This window comes from Rattus norvegicus, chromosome 20, assembly GCF_021556685.1.
Source record: "Rattus norvegicus strain SHRSP/BbbUtx chromosome 20, alternate assembly SHRSP_T2T, whole genome shotgun sequence".
NCBI lineage: Eukaryota > Metazoa > Chordata > Mammalia > Rodentia > Muridae > Rattus > Rattus norvegicus.
Genome location: NC_141553.1, coordinates 34,236,650 through 34,256,841, shown reverse-complemented (window position 1 = coordinate 34,256,841; position 20,192 = coordinate 34,236,650). Strand labels below are relative to the sequence as shown.

General features: G+C 45.5%; 1 long non-coding RNA gene across 1 annotated transcript; it reads left to right on the top strand.

The window, feature by feature from the left end:
- The first annotated feature begins 425 nt into the window (after nt 1–425).
- On the top strand, nt 426–5,690 carry LOC147998652 (uncharacterized). Its single transcript, XR_015645873.1, has 3 exons — nt 426–666; nt 4,663–4,742; nt 5,454–5,690. It is a non-coding gene; the product is annotated as an uncharacterized LOC147998652 (long non-coding RNA).
- Nucleotides 5,691–20,192: the final 14,502 nt, after the last annotated feature.

Below are 20,192 nucleotides of genomic sequence, written 5' to 3'. Positions count from 1 at the left end.
AAACTATAGCAAGGGTAACAGTTTTCCTGTCGATTTCTTCAAGCCACTCAACCTTCAAACTTTTCAGGATAGCTCGCTCTTCGATAAATATAAGGAAATAAACACAAAGGAAAGGGTAATGTTTATGTGTTAATAATAGTAAATAATAAAACATTAATATTGCATGTAAACTGTTCTTGCTTTAAAAACAGTAACTATTAACATACCCGTGTTGGTGACTGATTAACAAACCTGGCCCAACATAGACTGCAGCCGTTAGACTGAGAGGTACTTTGTAAATGTTGGTTTCTAGACATTTAGCTAAACCTAGTTAAAGCTGTGACGGTGACCCCACTGCAATCGTAAGCATGCGGATAATGAAGTGGGATCAAACGCGGAGAGTTGAAGCACACCGGAAGTCAGATCGCTTATCCAGCATTCGCGAGGCCCTAGAGTCCAGCTCAGAACCTCAACGAGAAGGATGTTGATGGCGTAAACGGCGTACACTGTCTCAACATCAGAGTTTTGGAAAGTGAGTTTACTCTCACTAACCGAACAGTAGTTGAACTCCCTGCAGTCATTTTGTGGAAGCCAGGTCACCGGAGTCTTCTCTGGCTTCTCTCTGGCCAACAAGACGGCAAGTTCAGGGGCTTGGAAGATTGTATCGCTTGTGGGTCTACGAAGATGGTGAGAATACACACAAACAACGACCGGACCCCAAGGAGATGGCGTATACGTTCACACTTAGAAAAGAGTTGTGCTAAGATGGGCAAGTAGTCTACTAGAAAAGCATTGTAAACGGAAGTAGATTTGCTGAACTTTACCACTGTGAGCAAGGCAGGTCCAGCATTTCATTGGTAGCTGAGGTCTCTATGCCTCTGTGAAAAATCTCTTTGTCTTATTCTCAACCCACTTAGCCTTCCGATGCTTTTAAGCCATAGTTAGCTTACACTTACATGCTGGAGAACCACTTCACGGAAAGCAAATAGCTCACAGGCTTGCACTGGAACGTCGGAACTCTCAAAATGTTTATAAACATAGGCGGGCTACTCCAGATCTTCCCACCTCACGGAGTGTTCTTAAATTCTGGTGCGTGCGGTTTCGAGGACTCTTTCAAATAGTTGGACATGGCCTTCGATGTGAACTCGCGTGCTAGTCACGTGGCCTTGGTTATAATCTTTCTAGTCTCCTACCGAGACAATACTCAGTCACCTCCTACCTGTTCCCACTGGGTGACACCTTGTCCAATTTCCCTAGAGTCTCTAAGAACTGCATGACACTTCTAATAAGCAAAGGTGACCATCTCCTTGAGAATTTTCCATTTTCCAAGGGGGGGGGTCTAAATATTTAGACTGAAATCCAGAACATTTCTGACCTTATCTAACCTCAATTTACCCTCCTGGAAACCCCATCTTCAAGGTAAGCACAGCTTCAACGTAAAGAGTCATCATCTACCCTTGAAGACACAAGAAGTTCACTCTCCTATCAGCAGCCTGTTTCTGCTCTGGGCAGTGAGAGGTGTGAACCACAACCCCAACAGGAGGCTGCAAAAAGGAACTTCTGGTTGAGACTACTGAGGTGCTCAGTGAGGGCGGGGGCCACATGCCTTTCTGCTTCCATTCTCTCAACCTGCTGGATCTTCTGATACAGGGACACACACCGAAAAGAGAAAAATGACTGTATAAACTGAAAAGCTCTCAGGGAGAACTTTCCCTCGGGATGGAGACCCTCCAACTCCAAAGACCAGACCGAGACACCACAGGATGCAATCAGCAAGAGGATTTGGTTTATTGTCGGGATACACAGGCACAGGCACCTGCGGGCGCTTCAGTCACTCGGGGGACTGGCGCGCCCCACAGAACCAAGGATGGGCTTTTATAGGATTTTGGGGAGCAGAAGCAAGCATACAGAAGCAGATGCATGGTTACAGGGATATAATTGGTGGATTCTAATATGGCAAGGGTTCAGCCCGGGGGCAAGTTTCTTAGCTACCTTCTTGGAACATAACGACTGACTCGGCCCCCCACCAGGGTGTGGGACCTCTCCCGGGGCTTTTTTTCATTGTCAGGTGCTCAACCGAAGTCGTCCTGTTGCCAGGCCTTCAACCAAACACATCCTGCTTGGCAGCTGCTGTGTACTCAGTGTTCTAACCTTTCCCTGAACCAGTCATCTTAAGTACAGCCTTGCAAAATGGCGTTACTGCTGCTAAGCTGGGGTCTTTCAAAACCATCTCAAAATGAAACAGTTTCATAGGCATCCAGAGAATCAAAGATTTTAGGGAGTTATGACTTGATAGGTTCTGGAGTCACCTCTGGGAAGGCCTGTAAGCAATTATCTATATTAAGCTAGCCTCTAGGCATGGCTGAGAGGGATATGTTCATTGGGTTGATAGCGGTAATAAGACTCGCCTTAAGTCCATGGGCTAGAGTAAAAAGGGAATGTGAAGTAAGCACAAAGACACTGCTTCCTGCCCGGGTATGCAATGTGACCAGTTGCCTCATGTCCCTACCCTTATGCCTCCCTCCCAGTGCCCCTCCCCAGCCCCACTACCCAGTCCCACACCGCGAGCTTTCAAACTGTGGACCAAAATAAGCTCTTCCTTCCAGAAGCTGCTTTTATCGGGCATTTAATCTTTGCAGCGCGAGACAGACGATTTATACACATAAATGTTGTTCTTATGGATGTTTCGTGGAAATAAACATTAAACAGAGTATATAAAGCTTTATGAGAGCTGAGGAAGAAGGGAAGCCGGCATACAAAGCCCTAAAGAAAGGATGCTCCAGGCAGAGGAGACTACGAGAACAGAGGCAACGGGGCTGCATAAAGCTTAGTCCAAGGAACTCTTAGCAGCCACCAGGCTCCAGCACAAGGCCACACAGGAGAATAACTTCCCTAGGCTAAGGTAGAAAAGGTGGAGGATCCCTCCCTCATGGTCAGGGAAGACCTACAAAGCCAAGATCCTGTGTCCTTGACCCAGGTGGCTCAACATCCACAGCCTTGCCACACCTCTCAGCTTAAGCACCTACCCCATCCCAGCGTTGTTCTTCGTCCAGGTCTGTGACCCAAGAAAAGCCTATTCCCTCACATCCAGATCACGCACGGCTCTTGGTTTCCCCTCCTCTGTCCCGATTGGCTCAGCACCCTCCTCCAGTTCCCGCAACCTCGCTTCTGTGTTTCTGCGACTCAGTCCCTCCTTAGTCAAACCTCCCGACCAGTCAGTCGATCAAGTCTGGATGCCTCCTTGTCTTCTCACTGGGTTGGAATTGGACGCTCTCCGGTTCACACTGCTTTCTCTGCAACCCTTTCGAGTGGACCATTTTCTCTCACAGCCCACAGACTGAGGTGTGGAACCGGAGCAGGGATCTTACTGCTATTTCCGGGCTACTTTTCTTCTTCACCTACAGGCACCTATACTTTGAGCCTCTTTATCATTAGCTCAGACCACCCACCAACAGTCGTGATAGTTGTCATTTACCAACCTCCCGCTCATCTACCTGGTTTTCCAAAGGTTTATAGATCCTTAATTCCTTCCCCACTTTCCTGCATCAGACTTTCCCGTCTCATCCAATGATAACTCTTGTAGCTCACTGATAATTCTTGTAGCTCACTTCGATCCACGCGCCTCAACCAATCCACCAAGAATGGCTATTACCACCACCCTCAGATGCAGTCCCTAGAATATGACCCTCTCTCCACTCCACAGTTGCCTTCCCTCTCTCCCTAGATTACCACAGCAGCCTCAGAATACATCTTCCTGCTTGAGTATTCGCTTCCTACGGGTCTCTTTTTAAAAGCAGTTACATTATAACTATCTCAAGAGCTGACATCTCGGCGAAAGCTTTCTTTCTATTTTACTGAGTGAAAAGGCTAAAGCCCCAGGGCTGGCCTACTTAACTTGAGACTTCCTGGCCCCAGGCTATTCACAGTAACAGTCATTAGGCTCCCTCCAGTACAGAGTCCCTTCTTGATTCTTGGAAACCAGATAGGAGCCTGCCTCGAGCACCTAGGCTGCCTGGAGGCTTTCCTCTCAGATCTTCCCACAGCGAATTCTCTCCTTTAAAGCATTAATCAAGCGTGCGCTCCTCCCAAACACAGTACAAAACTGAAACGTTACTTCTCTCCTCCACATTCCCTGCAGCGGTTCCTACCTTGCTCTTTGTTCCACACCCCACTTTTGATCCTGTTATTAAATTTCTCGTTCATTCACTTCTGATATATTTCAGATCTAGAAAGCTCCCCCCCGAAGACCCATGTGCTGAATGTTTGGTCCCCAGGGTGATATTACTGAAAGATTATAGAACCTTCATTGGATGGGGAGTGGAAGAAAGGCTGGCCATTGGGGCTTGCTTGCTCTTGAAGGGGATGAGGGAACCCCAGCTCCTTATTCCTTCTCTGATCCCCAATTGCTCTGAGGTGAGCGGTCTTCCTCTGTCACATAATCCCATCATGAAACATGGCGGTTCCACAGGTCCAAAACAGCAGGGCAAAGTGATCGTAGGTGGAAACCTCTGTGACTCTGAGCTAAGGTAAACACTTACTCTTGTTAAAGTATGTATTTCAGGTGTTTTGTTATAGCGACAAAAAGATGACTAAGACTATTTTCTTCTGGTACCAGGCTATAAATCCTGTGATGCAAATATTATTTTCTGTTCCGTTTGTTTTTGCTACCCCTTCCCATGTAAGATCCATGTCTTTGAAGTCACAGCACATGGTGAAGCATTGAGATTACCCCGGGAGAAATTAAAGCCAACTGAAAATTTCAAGTAGGTTCTTTTTTTTTTTAATTCTTTTTTTTCAAAGATTTATTTATTTTTATTATGTATAATATACACTGCAGCTGTCTTCAGACACACCAGAAGAGGGCATCAGATCCCATTACAGATGGTTTGAGCCACCATGTGGTTGCTGGGATTTGAACTCAGGACCTCTGGAAGAGCAGTCAGTGCTCTTAACCACTGAGCCATCGCTCCAGCCCTTAAGTAGGTTCTTGGTGAGATCCAATTAACTCTTTAAAGGGTGGCCTTAGTTCTTTTGTGGTGCCAGTTAAAGAATAAGCTCCCAGTGGACATGGAAAATAGATTCCATGCCTGCCTTGGAGCTGTTGCTGACAGAATATTACCGAGTGAGCCCTCTGAAAGAATGGAGACACCCAAGAGGCCTAATTGATGGTTTCAGGGTGACTGTTTCCATGACTTAAAGATTCCTTTAGAAACGTGGAAACTGAAATAGTACTAAGAGATAGAGTTTTAAATTAGCTCAAAACTCAGAAACAGGATCTGACTCAGGAGGACTGGTTCAGGCTCACTGACCCTCCGGATATCACCGGAGAGGGGTAAATGAGTGATGGGTTCTGTAATGCCCCTGTGATGTTTGTTCAAGCCCCCATAGTGCCCTACAGATAATGTTCCAGCCATTGTGTCCTGCAGAGAGTATTTCAGGAAACCCCGGCCAAAGCCTAACCAGATGTGTTTCAGATGCAGATGCCTCGTCAACTCTGACAAACATTTAACCTAAAGGACCAAGGACCGGAATCAAGATCTGTTCTCAGAAGAATGAGGTCTTGACCTTTCCCCTGATTCAAACCCTACAGTCTTAAGAACAATCCTGTGACTTTGAGAGTTTCCCCTTGTGACATTTTTGGTATTTCCTTTTGACATCCCCTCATCTCCTGGGGCTTGTGACTTCTTCCTTTAAAAAGCCCTTCTCCCAGTCACTCAGGGTCGACACCTCTGTCTTCTGTGTGGGATACGTGTTGGCCCGGAGATCTCCTTAATAAACCTCGCCTTTGTGTATTACATCCAGATGCTGGCTCGTGTGTCTGGGGTCCGTGACTTCCCAAGACTTGAGTAAGGGTCTCCCTTCGGGGATCTTTCAGTACAATGAGCTATCGCAGTCCTGTGTGCCTTACCTCCACGGCTGCTGATACCTATCCTCCTCTGACTCTCCTACCACAGTCTGCCAATGAGATGACCACTGAGCCACACTACAAGGGTTCCTGCTCCTCCTGTCATCTAGGTGATGGGAAACAGGAGCTATAAGGGACAGGGCAGACTGTGTATCTTCCCAGTCCTCCACGGGATAACTTCTTGGCATGATTTTCCACCAGGCTTCCCAAAGAGCTCCCCTGGGCTCGACCCTGGCTTCATTGCTTTTAGAAATCTGCCTGGACCCGAGGCATAATGAGAACATGACAGGGGAAACTGTGGCTCAGGACGTAGTTTGGCTTCCTTTAAAGCAGTGCAGAGGGAAGATAGTACGCATCTAAAGAAGTGTAGGGTGGGGTCAGGGTGAGGTGGGGGTCTTTCGAGAGGGAGTGGTTGTTAGAGAACCAGCATTTCAAAACCTCCCTTAAAGCACCTGAAAGGAAAAATGCAGGGCTGGGGAGGTGGATCAGTCAGTAAGGGAAGGTGCTGGCTAGGCAAGCTTGGGGGCCTGTGTTTAGATCCCTAGCACACAAGCAAATGTCAGGCACCGTGGCAGTGATCCAAGCCCATGGATTGGGGTGGGGCACAAAGACAGAACAATGGAGTTTGTTGTCCAGACAATCTGGTCAAAAGAGCAAGTTCCGGGTGCAGTGAGAGGCCCCCTTTTTTTTCATCTTTATTAACTTGGGTATTTCTTATTTACATTTCGATTGTTATTTCCTTTCCCGGTCTCTGGGCCAACACCCCCCTAACCCCTCCCCCTCCACTTCTCTATGGGTGTTCCCCTCCCCATCCTCCCCCCATTACCGACCTCCCCACAACAATCACGTACACTGGGGGTTCAGTCTTAGCAGGACCAAGGGATTCCCCTTCCACTGGTGCTCTTACTAGGATATTCATTGCTACCTATGAGGTCAGAGTCCAGGGTCAGTCCATGTATAGTCTTTGGGTAGTGGCTTAGTCCCTGGAAGCTCTGGTTGGTTGGCATTGTTGTTCATATGGGGTCTCGAGCCCCTTCAAGCTCTTTCAGTCCTTTCTCTGATTCCTTCAACGGGGGTCCTATTCTCAGTTCAGTGGTTTGCTGCAGGCATTCACCTATATATTTGATGTATTCTGGGTGTGTCTCTCAGGAGAGATCTACATCCGGTTTCTGTTGGCCTGCACTTCTTTGCTTCATCCATCTTATCTAGTTTGGTGGCTGTATATGTATGGGCCACACGTGGGGCAGTCTCTGAACGGGTGTTCCTTCTGAGAGAGGCCCTTTCTTAAAAACTAAGATAGGAAGTGATGGAGAAAGCCCCCTGTCTTCAACTTCTGGCCTCTGTCTATACACATATACACATGTATCCATACTTGCACATGTAGATACAAACATATACATACATATACTCACACTCGAGGCTTGAGTTTGCACACACACATGCGCGCGCGCGCGAGCACACACACACACACACACACACACACACACACACACAGGGGGGGGAAGCAAAAGTCAAATAAAGCAATACTGGGCATCTTATAGGCGATACCATTGTTAGCATTTTGTCTAAACTCTGCCCCACAGTTACCTGGCAACAGCCAGGTATGCCTGACTCACTACAAAAAGGGGGCTGCTTGGCCCCCACCCACCTCTTGCTCTCTTGTCTTGCCTTCCTGCTCCTGCTCTCTCCCCATTCCCTTCTCCCCTCTCTCTCCAAGTGCTTTGGCCAGCCTCTCTCTCTCTCTCTCTCTCTCTCTCTCTCTCTCTCTCTCTCTCTCCCTCCCTCCCTCCCTTTTTCTGTCTCTCCCTCCCTCCCTCCCTCCCTTTTTCTGTCTCTCCCTCCCTCCCTCCCTTTTTCTGTCCCTCCCTCCCTCCCTCCCTTTTTCTGTCTCTCCCTTCCTCCCTCCTCCCTTTTTCTGTCTCTCCCTCCCTCCTTCCCTCTCTCCCTCCCTTTCTCTGGAATCCTCTCAACTCCCCTCCCCATGCCCTGATTAAGCTGTATTCTATACTATACCATAGTGTGACTGGTCCCTCATGGGGAAGGGACGCTTCAGCATGGGCCTGCCAAGGGCCTCCCTTCCCCGATACCTCACCACACCTCCATAGAACATATCCCCACTCTCTATATAAACACATCAACCATGACAACAGTGCCTCCACATCCTAGGAATGGCTGGTACCAAAATCCTTGTCACACTGTCATTGGTAAAGCAGCCTTGGCACACTGTAGGTCCAGAGAGGCCACAGTTCGCAGTCAACTATGTTTCCCTTGGTATTGTGAGGCAAGACATATCACTTCTCTCTTTCCTCTCTTGCAGGACTCCACTTGGCATCCGGCAGGAGACTCCTTGTAAGGTCAGTGCCCTTGGACGGAAGCTGACAAGTTGTGCTGCCATACTGTGCAGAAACATCCATTGTGTCCCACAGGCAGTTCTTCCATGGACGTCTCGGAGTCCGTGTCTGCCATTTTAGTTTCTAATCTTCCCTTTTGTTCTCTCTTTCCTTTTTTTCAACCGCTATGAGAAAGGATCTTCTGAAATACTGAAATTCAGTTTCTCCTTAGAGTGGCACGTCACCTGGATCCCTCTGCACTTCAGTAACACACAGCAGCTACCAACACCCACCTAGCCTACCCCAGTACAATGCCAGAGCGAAAGCCAATTAAAGTTTAAATGGAACGTAGGAAAAGAGAAAGGACTGCTTTCCTTGAAAACCTATTAAATTCTCAATGGCCAGAAAACTAAAAATATCACCCCAGGATTGTTCCTAAGAGGATTTGAACATATCTAGATTGAAGCCATTATCCACAAGGTGTTCAACGTGAAGGCAGATCATGCGGCAGCCCTGTGTGGTGGACCATCTCCTGGATGCAGACAGAGTCGTTGACTGCTTTCTTTCCAAAATAAATAAAAGGCATAGATCATAAAGTCTTAAGCAGTTAAGATAATATATCCATATAAACGACCTTGTTATTTCACTCTATTCTAAAACTACTAAGAGACCGTGGAAATTATTTCTTAAAGAATCTCTTCAGGGCTGTTAGACAATCCAAAACCTATTTCTTGGGATGAGAATATTCAGCTCCGTCTACCAAGAAATTGCTTTTATAGAGAGAAATGTTGAGTTGCCCAAATTCCCCTTATTTGCCTCTTTCCTGCACCTTCAAGTGGCACGTGTCATTTTTGTAGCACAATAAACTCTTGTATCCCTGTTACTGCCCAAAACTTTGCCATAGCAATTTAGACATGACAGTCTGGTCACCCGAGGCAGGAACTCACACTTCTGGAAGTTGGGAGACGCCAATTTATTAGCACGTGATAATCTAAGAGTACATCCGGCTTCTGTGCTCTACAGAGCCAGCTGAGTTCCTTGAACATTCAGTATGAGCTGTGTTTCCACTGAAGTAAACATGCAGGCCACAAGATTTACCACCTGGGCCACTATGAACTGTTCAGTTCTGTGACCCTGTGTTCAGTCTTGGTGTCACCAATGTCAGCCTTCTCCAGAGTAATATCAAGTTTAAGCTGCAGGTGGCAGCAAATGTCCAAATCTTGGGCAAAGGAATTGCTGGTTTGGGGGGCTTTTTGTTTTTGCTTTTTTGCTTTTGTCTTTTAAATTGTGCTTGATTCTGCCTCCTTCGGGCTGAGTAATCATTCAATTCCATGTTCCAGCTTTCTGATGTAATGTGGTGGTTTATGCATTTCTCACAAACGTTCAGTTAATTAAATTTTATCCTCATTGTGAGGTGTTTAAAGGGGTGGAGACAGGCCAGTGACTGTGTAGAGGCAGCTGTTTGGTATAAGGTCATTGGGAGGAAGCCCTGTGACCAACTACTGAGATTATATAAGGGAGAGAAGCACTGAAGACATGTTCCAAGACTTTATCATGTGAAGAACTACACTCAATTTTGGACTCTACCAGCCTTAGAATATCACCAGATAAAGGCCATTTGGTTCAGGGTCTCCAGCTTAGGAGTCAGTTGCTGTTGTTGTTGCTGTTGTTGTCGTTGTTGTTGTTGTTGTTGTTGTTAGTTCTTGTTTGTGTTAAGCCAGGATTTCACTTCCACAGTGTAGCTCAACCTAGCCTGGAGCTCAGGACTCTTGTACCTTGGTTTTCTGGGTGTAGGAGTCACAGGGACTTGCCATCACACCTCACTCTAAAATCTTGGTGCATTAAAGCAGACCCAGTGCATGATGTGCTATTAGCGCCAGGAAGACAACTGATACTGTCTCCTGTGTTCAGTGTACGGACTGCCCACACCTGGAGCTTTTATTTGGACTGAATCATTGGGATTTTAAAGGTCAGTCCATCAGAATTGGAGTCTGAGTGCCGACAGCTGAACTCAGGCTTTCCCCAACCACATTAAAACTTCCCGGGCAGCTTCAGGATTTTTGAACTCTGAAAGTAAGTGTTAGTGATTTGAATGGCTTTGCTTCTGGTGTTTCTGTGTGGCAGACCCTACTATCTGTCTAGCCAATATTGTTCTCACCTCTTTCCCTCCTAAGAAAAAGGCCCAATTACAGAGCCACCAGGCAACCATCTAAAATTAACTGCATTCCTTCATCTGCCATGAGTGAGCCGAAACCCACCCTGTTTCTTGTATGTTTTATTTGCTCTCTACCTAAAACGTAGATGACCAAAGGGAGGGGCCTCTCTATTGAAGCAGGGGGATGCCAGTGATGTTGAAAACCACTTATCAGCCATTGCAAAGGAAATGTGGAGCAGTAGTGTCAGGATGAGGTGCACGCCTCCGTCCCCGGGCCTCACTGCTAGCTGGGATCCTTACTCCTGAGTAGAACTTTCTAGTTTCTGCTTCATGAGATAATCACACTATAGATTCAGAGGCCAACACTTGAGTGTAAAGAACATCTCTGAGATGGGTACACAAATGGAAAATGTGTTTAAAGGAAGAACCAATAAATATACTAGGATTTAAAAAAAAACTGTGAATGGCACATAAAACAATGTAAAACGATACGGTTTTAAAATCAGACATGAGTCTATAAATGTGAAGGCAGACAGCCTATGTACATTATTTAAAGTAATAAGTTAGGAGAGTTTTAGATACATGGAGAAATGACATTTAGAAGTGGGGTAAGCAGACTAGGATAGACTCTTTGTCTTACTCATTACTTATAGATTATTTAGTCCATGCATGTGTACCTGTGTGGACTTAAATGCACCATGAGAGGGTGATATATTTTAGACAATAAAAATGGACCTACAGTTCCTACAATGTCTTGTAGAAATCCCCCTGAATAAGGAAGACCTTACTCACTAACAGGTTCAATTTGTCTGGGTTTACCACAACGCTCCAATGACTCACCTCTGAAAGGACACAGGTAAGATAACCCATAGCCTATGACATTTTATAAGAATGCTTGACCTTTAAAATTCCAATGGTTGAGTCCAAATGGTTGAATCAGGCAGGACTTTAAAGTTGCAGCCCTTTAATTCCAGCACTTGACAGGCAGAGACAGGTGGATCTCTGTTGGATGTAAAACCATGCCAAGAAGTTTGGTAAGGTAGAGCAGACCCAGAGACTCGGTGAGCACACATCTGGGGCTTAGGGGACTCCCTGCCAGCCTCCTGCCAGCCTCCTGCCAGCCTCCTGCCAGCCTCCTGCCAGCCTCCTGCCAGCCTCCTGCCAGCCTCCTGCCAGCCTCCTGCCAGCCTTCTGGGGGGACACATGCCATATTTCTCACATAAAAGAAATGTGTCCCATGGTCACGTAGGCTCAAAGCAGAGTTCTCCATGCTAATGAGGTACGTAGAGGCCCAGAGGTCTTGGCTAATAAGCTTCCCTTCTCAGACATATTCCTCCCTACAAAAGGTATTTAAGAAGTAAGATATGGCTTTATGCATTTATTTTCAAACTATTTAGAACCATGGACTGTCTGTTTTCATCAAGATCCACCGTGGTGAGCCATAAAGAAGGGCTTCACTAGGGTTGGGGATTTAGCTCAGTGGTAGAGCGCTTGTCTAGCAAGCACAAGGCCCTGGGTTCGGTCCCCAGCTCCGAAAAAAAGAAAAAAAAAAAAAAGAAGGCCTTCACCTACAGAGCCAAAGCCCAATCTCATGAAGAAGGCCTCTCTACAATCCCAACCACAACCACCAAGCCTGCCTCTGCCAAGCCAAGGACAATCCCCGTGAGACAAGTCAGAGCTCCCCACCCCACTCCACCCCTGTGCTAGACACTGTCTCCAGCCCATGCGCGCGCACACGCGCACGCACGCGCGCGCGCGCGCGCACACCCTTCTCTGCTCTTCTGAGACTCCCAATGGCACGTGAATGTCCAAGAGTCTGAGAACCCCGTGGCTCAGCCTTATCACAGGCCCGGGAACCCCTGCACCCTACAGCCCAGCACCTACCCTGGCGGTGGAATAAGTACAGTCAAACTCCCTGAGTTCCACCTCCTCACGTGGCTGTGCCCTGCAACAGAGCAGACATGGGTCTACAGATCTCTGAGTTCAAGGCCAGCCTTGACTACGAAGGGAGTTCCAGGACAGCCAGGGATACAGAGAGAAACCCTGTGTCAGACAAAAAACAAAAACAAAAACAAAAACAAAACAAAACAAAAAACCAACCACAAATAAATAAAAATACGTTTGAAGGCCTATAAACACAGCTAAAATATTCACCTAGTCATTAGACTCTAGGGAAATGAACATGTGTCCACATGTGAGAGACAGGATGAGAGGAAAGAAGGGAGAAAGAGAGAGGTTAACCGATTCGAAGAAAGAAGTGAAAGAGTTGGAGAAATTGTTCAAGGATCAGCACCTAACCAAGCTGGGCAGGGGAAACGTGAGGTGAGGAAACTGAGGCTGATATGCTAAGCCCAAGTCTGAGCCTATGGCCCCAATTTCTCTTCTATACTTAGAGCAGGTCTCTCGCCACTTGTAAAGTGAGAGATGTGGAATGTCTCATGATGCTTATAATTTAGCAGCAGAATCAAAAACCAAGACACACTGGCACAAAGAAAAGAGTGTGCTGAAGCATATAATTAATGGCTAAATTATATGGTTTGGTTTGGAGAACTGCTACAGAAATTCAGAATACAGAGATAGCTGTAAGACCAGGAATAGTTGGGAAGGCTTTCGTGGAGGAGATGGGGACAGGGAAAATTCACACAGAAAAAAAGTAGGAAGGAATGAGTCAAGATTGGCTGAAGATTATTGGCTTGTTGGTGGAACGGATAGAAACACACTTTGGAAACTACTGGGAATAGATTTAGATATGTAGTGTTAGGTGGTTGTATCAAATAAAAAAAATTTTTTTTAAAAAGGGCACCATCCCGCACTATGCCAGGCACCGGCAGGCTACATGGCACTGATGGGCTGTTCTCATCTTGGCGGGCTCTCTGGCCAGGAGCTCCCATAAACTCTCCACATGACTTGCTAAGTTCCCATGGTGCATCGTTACGACGCCAGCCAGCCCCACACATCCAAATTCCATGGCTGTCTGGGGTGCCCTGCTTCTTTTTCTGGAACTCAGTTGAGTCTGAGTGAAGGAAAACACCACACAAACTTAGGTTAGAATCAACAGGTAACTCAATCGCTGGGCGCAACTACTTACATCCTAATTAGTAAGCCATAGTAAGTGAAATCCTCCAGTGGTGGATCCTAGCGGATCCGCCATCTAACCAGGGGCCTCTGGTTCATTTCATCTTCTACCCCAAGCTCTCTCCGGGTCCAAAAAGGTGCAAGTACCTTTTTCCTCCTCTCTTTCCCCTTCCAACTCGGAAGTCCCACCTATTCCTCGCCCAGTGATTGGCCCCCTGAAATCTTTATTCATTGGGGGAAGGGCCTTGCCACATTAGGTTGGTTGGCCCATGGATGCTCTCAAAACCTTAAAGATATCTGAAAAAATGAGAAGTAAATCCTATTTCTCAGAGAATAGATAATTTACTATGAGATTCCCAAATGCATTCAAATCCTCGGCAGTCAGAGAACCCACTTACATCCCGAGGACCCAGTTTGCACTAGGTCTTAGGTCATAGGCCAGGAGCTCCCTTCGTTGTCTAGCACACTCCATTATTAAGGCCTAAAGATACCTTTCGAAACACTGAGAGAGTTTAACCTCCGCAGGAAATGGTCACTTCTAACTCTCAGAGGGGAAGCAGGAAACTGGCTGTTTCCCTGAGATGTAAAGATTACTACCCAGTGTGAAAGGAGAGATGGTAGGTCTTTTTAAAGGACAGCAGAAAGGAAAGCTGTCTAGAGTAGGAACCTGAGATAGGGATGTGTTATAATTGGAGGAATGTTTACCAAACACGAAGGAGTCCTGGTTTCCACCTCCAGCACCGCATAAGTCAGCCATAGTAGCTCAAACCTCAGGAAGTACAAGAAGACTCATGTTTGGGTACAACGTGAGTTTCAGCCCAATCCCTAATACTCAAGATGGGGGTGGGGGGTGTAGGGGAGAGAGAAGAGGAAGAGAGAGGGCAATGGGAGGGTGAGAGGAGGAAACGGATGGGTAGAGGAAAGGAGGGGAGGGGAAAAGGAGTAGAGAAAGGGAGGGGAGGGAGAGGAGAGGAGAGGAGAGGAGAGGAGAGGAGAGGAGAGGGGAGGGGAGGGGAGGGGAGGAGAGGAGAGGAGGGGAGAGGGGAGGGGAGGGGAGGAGAGGAGAGGAGGGGAGGGGAGAGGGAGTAGAGAGGAGAGGAGAGGGGAGGGGAGGGGAGAAGAGGAGAGGAGAGGAGAGGAGAGGAGAGGAGAGGAGAGGAGAGGGGAGGGGAGGGGAGGGGAGAGGGAGAGGAGAGGAGAGGAGAGGAGAGGAGAGGAGGGGAGAGGAGAGGAGAGGAGAGGAGAGGAGAGGAGAGGAGAGGAGAGGAGAGGGGAGGGGAGGGGAGGGGGGAGAGGAGGGGAGAGGAGAGGAGAGGAGAGAAGAGGAGGGGAGGGGAGGGGAGGGGAGGGGAGGGGAGGGGAGAGGAGAGGAGAGGAGGGGAGAGGAGAGGAGAGGAGGGGAGAGGAGAGGAGAGGAGAGGAGGGGAGGGGAGGGGAGAGGAGAGGAGCTTAGCACATCACCACATCACGGAACTTCAGCAGAAGTAAACATAGCCCACCAGGGTTCTCTGCTTTCCAGAGCTACTAACCTGAAGCAAACTCTAGTCCACTGGAGCTTGGCATAGCTTGGTTGGGGTGGAGTGTGTTAAACTGATTTAGAACACAGATGAGCTCTAATTCTAAGACAGACAGAACCTCCACTCTGCCCTGGGAAAACTCTCAGCATCCTTTTATTTCCATAACCTCATTTAACACATTTGTAACTGTGGGTGGAAATGTCATAAGCAATTCACTTAGCTTATATAAAGGCATCCAAAAGTCTAAATGGATGGCACACATCAATCACAAACAAGAAGGAAAGGAACTTAGTGTCAACCACTAGAGAACCCTATCTACACAGCCTCAGAATCTAATCATGAGACTGGCATAGATCATTATGAAGCAGATTCTGGCCCTCATTCCCAGACATCATGATTCTGCTCTTTAAAACAACGCGATTAACCTTTTATTCCAGCCTGAAAGGCATTCATTAAGAATGTTACTATCTAGTTGGGCATGTATATAGGTGGTCTTCTTCATTGGATTGTTCTAGGTGAAAGCACCAGCGTAAATATGGGCCATACTTCTGCTGGCAGCACACATAAAAGATCATGAAAAAAAAAAAAAGGAACGTTTACTTTCTGCCTGTTTTCCTTCGCTTTCCTTGGCAAGTTCGTTTATCCTACGGCTGTAGCTTTCTTTCCCTGCTAGGTTCTAACCTACTTCTTCAGGATTCCAACACAGACTCAGGACGAGCAGCTCTCTAGGAATTCCTTGGGATTCCAGCTCAGCTTGGGACTGCTGAGACATCCAGCCTTTTGGGCTGAATGACTATCAGACTCTTTGTCTTTAGAGACAGAGACAGTCACTATTCCATTACCCAAACTATTGCCTGAGAGCTACTCTAATAAATTAATATATATAATAATTATATATAAAAATACAAATATATAAATTATGAATCTATGTGTGTTTGTATATGTGTATATTTGTTCATTGTGTAAGTTCTGTTCTTGTAGAGAACCCCGACTAATATGTTAATATGTTCCTTAAAGTGAAAAAAGGAGAATTTTGCTATCTAATGAATGTCTTTAGAAAGTCAATGTCTATCAAAATAGACTCAATAGATTTTGAAAATTATTTCATAATCTTTCAATATATGACAGGTATTTTTAATTTTATTATTTTTTTTAGAATTTTATACATGAGTACTATACTTACTATAGTCATATATTCCCATCTCCCTCCACCTCCCACTCCTTCTTACGGCCTCTTCTTTAATATAAAATTGTTGTACATACACGTACATACATGCATGCATACATATATACACATGTGCATATATACATACATACATACATACATACATACATACATACACACATACAAACATACATGCATACATATTGTGATGGTTTGAATATGCTTGTCCCAGGGAGGGGCACTCCTAGGAGTTGTGACTTTGTTGGAGAAAGTGTGTCACTGTGGGGTTGGGCAAAGAAACCCTCTTCCTAATCACATGGGAGCCAGTCTTTTCCTAATGGCCTTCAGATAAAGATGTAGAACTCAGCTCCTCCTGCACCATGCCTGCCTGGATGCTGCCATGTTCCCACCATGATGATAATGGACTGAACCTCTAAGCCTGTAAGCCAGCCCCAAATAATATGGTCCTTATAAGAGTTGCCTTGGTCATGATGTCTGTCCCCAGAAATAAAACCCTAACTAAGACACACACACACACACACAGACACACACACACACACACACACACACACACACACACACACACGTATACACACAAAGTCCATTCAGTGTTGCTTTTATTTATCTGTGTTTAACGTTGACCAACATGGGTTGTAGAACCTATAGGGACTAATCCCTGAAGAAAACTTATACTCTTTCTCTCAGCACCCATTAGTTGCCTACAGCCACCTAGGGGTGGGACCTTGTGAAATGTCCCCTGTTCACAATGGCAGATATGACATGGTTTTTAAGAATGTTATTTAGACCAGATGTACTAGAGCACATATTTAATTTTGGAACTTAGGAGACAATGGAAGGTACATCTCTATGAATTCAATGCTAGCCTGGTATACACAGCAAATTCCAGGCCACCGAGGGATACATAGGGAAACACTGTCAAAGAAAAATATTTCATATTTATCCCTGTAAACTGCAGGATGGAGTGGCAATTACTTTTTATTTCAGCCCAATGCATTTGAAGTGATTTCAGTAACCGTAAATGCTTTCTCTCCAGAAGGTATGTCTTTGCATTTCAAAGAATCCAGGACCTTCAACAACAACAAAGATTTCTATTTCTTTTATTTTTGAAATTTTATTTTTTGTTAGATATATTTCTTTATCTACATTTCAAATGTTATTCCCTTTCCCGGTTTCCTGCCCATAAGCCTCCATCCCCTCCCCTACTCCAATAAGGGTATTCCCCCCCCATCAGCCCTCCTTAGCGCCCCCCCCAACATTTCCCTGCAATGAGTGTCCAACCTTGGCAGGAGCAAGGACTTCCCCTTCCACTGGTGCCCCAACAAGGCTATTCTCTGCTACATAAGCAGCTGGAGCCCTGGGTCAGTCCATGTATAGTCTTTGGGTAGTGGTTTAGTCCCTGGAAGCTCTGGTTGGTTGGCATTGATGCTCTTATGGGGTTGCAAGCCCCTTCAGCTCTTTCAATGCCTCCTCTAATTCCCCCAAAGAGGTTCCTGTTCTCAGTTCAGTGGTTTGCTGCTAGCATTGACCTCTGTATCGGACATGCTCTGGATGTGTCTCTCAGGAGAGATCTATATCCAGTCCCTTTCAGCATGCACTTTTTAGCTTCATCAAACTTGTCTAGTTTGGTGGCTGTATATATATAGGCCACATGTGGGGCAGGCTCTGAATGGCTGTTCCTTCAGTCTCTGCTCTAAACTTTGCCTCCATATCCCCTCCTATCAATATTTTTGTTCCCCCTTTTAAGAAGGGGTAGGAGCATCCGCATTTTGGTCATCCTTCTTCTTGAGCTTCCTGTGGTCTGTGGGTTGCATCTTGGGTAATTTGAGCTTTTGGGCTAATATCCACTTATTAATGAGTGCATACCAAGTGTGTCTTTCTGTGATTGGGTTACCTCACTCAGGATGATATTTTCCAGTTCCATCCATTTGCCTATGAAGTTCATAAAGTCATTGTTTTGATAGCTGAGTAATATTCCATTGTGTAAATGTACCACATTTTCTGTATCCATTCCTCTGTTGAAGGGCATCTGGGTTCTTTCTAGCTTCTGGCTATTATAAATAAGGCTGCTATGAACATAGTGGAGCACGTGTCTTTGTTATATGTTGGAGCCTCTTTTAGGTATATGCCCAGGAGTGATATAGCTGGGTCTTCAGGTAGTACTCTGTCCAATTTTCTAAGGAACCTCCAGATGATTTCTAGAGTGATTGTACCAGCTTGCAATCCCACCAACAATGGAGGAAGAGTGTTCCTCTTTCTCCACATTCTCACCAGCATCTACTGTCACCTGAGTTTTTTATCTTAGCCATTCTGACTGGTGTGAGATAGAATCTCAGGGTTGTTTTGATTTGTATTTCCCTGATGACTAAGGATGCTGAACATTTCTTTAACATTCAATATTCCTCAGCTGAGAATGTTTGTTTAGCTCTGTACCCCATTTTTTGATCAGGTGATTTGGCTCTCTGAACTCTAACTTGTTGAGTTCTTTGTATATTTTGGATATTAGCCCTCTATCAGATGTAGGATTGGTAAAAATCTTTTCCCAATCTGTTGGTTGCCATTTTGTCCTAATGACAGTGTCTTTTACCTTACAGAAGCTTTGCAGTTTTATGAGATCCCATTTGTCGACTATTGATCTTAGAGCAAAAGCCACTGGTGTTTTGTTCAGGAAATTTTCCCCAGTGCCCATGTGTTCGAGACTCTTCCCCACTTTTTCTTCTATTAGTTTGAGTACATTTGGCTTGATGTGGAGGTCCTTGATCCACTTGGACTTGGGCTTTGTACACGGTGATAAGAATGGATCGATTTGAGGTTGGGGATTTAGCTCAGTGGTAGAGCGCTTGCCTAGGAAGCGCAAGGCCCTGGGTTCGGTCCCCAGCTCCGAAAAAAAGAACCAAAAAAAAAAAAAAATAATGGATCGATTTGCATTCTTCTACATGCTGACCTCTAGTTGAACCAGCATCATTTGTTGAAAATTCTCTTTTTTCCACTAGATGGTTTTAGCTCCTTTGTCAAAGATCAAGTGACCGTAGGTATGTGGGTTCATTTCTGGGTCTTCAATTCTGTTCCACTGATCTATCTGCCTGTCTCTGTGCCAATACCATACAATTTTTATGACTATTGCTCTGTAATACTGCTTGAGATCAGGGATGGTGATTCCCCTAGAAGTTCTTTTATTGTTGAATATAGTTTTCCCTGTCCTTGGTTTTTTGTTATTCCAAATGAATTTGAAAATTGCTCTATTTATCTCTATAAAGAATTGAGTAGGAAATTTGATTGGGATTGCATTGAATCTGTAGATTGCTTTTGGCAAAATGTCCATCTTCACTATATTAATCCTGCCAATCCATGAGCATGGGAGATCTTTCCATCTTCTAAGATCTTCCTCAATTTCTTTCTTCAGAGACTTGAAGTTCTTGTCATACAGATCTTTCACTTGCTTGGTTAAAGTCAAACTAAGATATTTTATAGTATTTGGGACTAATGTGAAGGGTGTAATTTCCCTAATTTCTTTCTCAGCCTGTTTATTCTTTGTGTAGAGGAAGGCTACTGATTTGTTTGCGTTAACTTTATACCCCAACACTTTGCTGAAGTTGTTTATCAGGTTAAGTAGTTCTCTGGAGGAACTTTTGGGGTCACTAAAGTACACTATCATATCATCTGCAAATAGTGATATTTTTACTTCTTCCCTTCCAATTTGTATCCTTTTGACCTCCTTTCGCTGTCTGATTGCTCTGGCTAGGACTTTGAATAAGTAGGGAGAGAGTGGGCAGCCTTGTCTAGTCCCTGATTTTATTGGGTTGCTTCAAGTTTCTCTCCATTTAGTTTAATGTTAACTACTGGTTTGCTGTATTTGGCTTTTACTATGTTTAGATATGGGCCTTGAATTCCTGATCTTTCCAGGACTTTTATCATGAAGGGGTGTTGAATTTTGTCAAATGCTTTCTCAGCATCTAATGAAATGATCATGTGGTTCTTATCTTTGAGTTTGTTTATATAGTGAATTACATTTATGGATTTCTGTATATTAAACCATCCCTGCATCCCT